General features: G+C 42.8%; 1 pseudogene; it reads left to right on the top strand.

The window, feature by feature from the left end:
- Window positions 1-1,748: 1,748 nt before the first annotated feature.
- LOC116631809 lies at window positions 1,749-1,857 on the top strand (annotated as a pseudogene).
- Window positions 1,858-3,081: the final 1,224 nt, after the last annotated feature.

Genomic DNA, 3,081 nt, shown 5'->3' with positions numbered 1-3,081 from the left:
TTTATTTACATTATCAGTAACTTCTTTTTTAATTAATTTCTTCTATTTCCATCTTAACACTCACAATTGAGTTCTCAAAATATGGAAGTTTATAAAGTTTATTGCGAACATCTTGTCTGGTAGGCATAACTGTTAGAGTGTGGGAAATAATATTTCAAAAAAAGCACCCTCAATTTTTTTGATCTTTGGTTAAAGGCCTCTCTAGAAGGCAGCTATGCTCACCACTATACCACCAACGCTAAAGGCCTCTCTAGAAATGCATGCATTTGATCATGCTCATATCTAGGGGTAGGGGTTTTGTCTCCAAAAAACTCTCCTCTTTTGGAGAGGGAGGGAAAATCTTGGAGCTTATGGAGGGTGGGAAACATGACCATCTCTAGTGAGATCAGAAAAAAAAATGTCAATAAGGCTCAAGGAAAATTTTCCTGGCGATGAAGGTTATATTTGATAAGTCACTATGATATTTGAATCACATGTTCTGGAAACAGTTATAGAATAAATTTTCACATACCGGAGACAATTCAGGTGTGCTTCTTTGGGTCTGGGCCCTGCCAAAATCCACACGAGTACTGAAATGTCATAGGATTCCTAATTTCCACATGCTTTGCTCATGCAGCACTCCCAGTTATGAAACATTAAGTAGCAGAAGGGACGTGGTTCATGTTATGATGATTAAAAGTCTACATGTTCCCCGAAATGTACAAATCTAAAATATGCTGGGTTCTACTCATATGCTTGCATATGGAAAACAAATAAAAACGGTTTACTTTGGCTACAACAAATGTCCTTTTCTTGCCTAGTTGCTTTTGATATTCTTCAGCCAAACCAAACACACAGCTTCTCAAGATACCAGGATCTGTATTTAATACAATAATGAGTTTCTCCCTCCCAGCCTCCCTTCTCTCTCTCTTTTTTTTAATGACTCCATTGTTAAATAAGAAATGGATAATGTTGGCTTTCCCAATAGCACCAGTAGTATTTGTTGCTGTTTCATAAGTAATTTAGGAAAGCGACTGAAGCATAAAGAAGCTAAATTATTTATTACTGTATTCTCCTCTACTGGATATCACTATAATCTTCAATATTAATGCCTTCCTTACAAGTGTAAGATTGGAAAATTGAATTCACTGGGTTAAATTGACAAACTAAACAATTATGAAGTGTTTTCAGGTGCATAGTTGATTCTGCTTTTATCATTAAATCGAAATAGTGCTTCTCTTAAAGCATGCATTATCTAAATATTTATCTAATATGTGTTTACATATTCTTTGTGTGTGTGTGTGTGTTTATGTATTCTTAATCATTGTAATGCCTTCTTTGAATGATTCTCTTTTAGGGTTAGAAGCAGCTCTATTCAGTTGTCCCGAGTCAAGTGCAAGCTTACCGATCACCAGTCCGGTGACAGGTGTGGCCAGGATTGAGCAATGCCCAAGAAATGAAAACCAGGTGTCAGAACCCACCTCGGCAGAGCTGATGATTGAGGCGGTTTACAGGTTAACTCCTAAGCCATGATTTGGAGAACCTAGGATTCATGGAGAAGTGTCCGATGTGGAGGTTGTCTGCAGGTTCGTGCAGGAGGCAGCCAGAGGACGTCAGAGGAGACAATAGTTCTAATATGTTTCTCTTCAGCCAAACAAGAAAGAGTTTAGGCAGGGGCCATTAAGGAAATAAATGGCCAAAAAAAGCATAGGGAACCCCTTGCCTGGCTCAGCTATCATCTCTGTAGACTTCTACATAAAATCTGCACAGGGCGCTCACTTTGGTCACACCTATATTAAAATCAGAATGATACAGGGAAAATTAGCGCGGCCCCTGCCCAAGGATGATATGCAAATTTGTGACACGTTCTATGTTTTTTAGAGCTTACTTAAAAAACAAAAAAAGAACTCTGCACAGGAATCTCTCACCTACTTGCCCAGAGAACAATTGTATTCAAGGGGCATGATGATATCGCTGGTTTTCAGGCTAAAACTTGAAGTCATCTTCATAAATGAGCATCACCTCTTCCCCATTTTTCTGGAATTAGCCGCACTACCATCGAAGTCCTGATTCCTGGGGAATGTTTTGGGACCCAGTCCCTTACCGTCCATTTCAACTGCCACACTTGGTCCCCGTCTCCTGGCTCCAGCTGCCTGGACACCAGTAGGACCCCCTGCCTATAGCAGAACTTTCATCACTGTCCGTGGGTCTCCTGCTTGAGAGCACACAGGCTTCTGCCTGCTTTAACAGTGATATCGTCCTCAGGACCCCTAGCTGTCTCCAAAGGCTGAGCACCTGCCTCTTCTCTTGCTGAGCTAATCTATGTAGCAGCCGCCTCTCAGCATGGCTTATCCTGAGCCCAAGCCTTCCCAGTTGCTCTTTGCCCCCCAAATTTACATCTCCTCCCCACCCCACCCGCGTCCTCAAACCATGCCCGCTATTCCTGTCCCAGTTGAGGATATGTTGGTTGTACACTTCTCCTCTTTGGGGCATATCTGTGTTTAGGGCATGGGGTCTCGAGGGGCCCCTCCCTCCTGCACCTTGAGGGACCCCTCCAATCCTAGTTTTGTGATTTCCCACTGTGCAGAAGAGTGAGTGCTCTCTGAGTACTCTGGGAGTGGAGGAAGGCACACAGGAATGAATGTGGGATGGCAGAGGCTGCTGTAGGGGTAAAGTGGTATTTGCTTTTCAGTATAGGATAATCTCATAGTATTTTCCTCTCCCACGTGAGAAAGAAAATGCTGTATTGAAGCAAATGAGTGTATCTGAAGTTACATGGAGTGAGTGCAATAGGAATGACTTTTTTTTTTTTTTTTTTTTAAAGATTTTATTTATTTGACAGAGAGAGACACAGCGAGAGAGGGAACACAAGCAGGGGGAGTGGGAGAGGGAGAAGCAGGCTTCCCGCCAAGCAGGGAGCCCGATGCGGGGCTCGATCCCAGGACCCTGGGATCACGACCTGAGCCGAAGGCAGACGCCCAACGACTGAGCCACCCAGGTGCCCCTAGGAATGACTTTTTAAATGGTGTTTGGAAATAGAAGCTGAAAAGGCAACAGAGAAACGAATGTGACAAGGAAGGGATATAAATTTGTGATGGGAGG

The sequence above is a fragment of the Phoca vitulina genome, unplaced genomic scaffold, assembly GCF_004348235.1.
Source record: "Phoca vitulina isolate PV1807 unplaced genomic scaffold, GSC_HSeal_1.0 scaffold5, whole genome shotgun sequence".
Taxonomy (NCBI): Eukaryota; Metazoa; Chordata; class Mammalia; order Carnivora; family Phocidae; genus Phoca; species Phoca vitulina.
The sequence above is the reverse complement of the archived record's forward strand: the minus strand, read 5'-3'. Positions and strand labels throughout refer to the sequence as shown.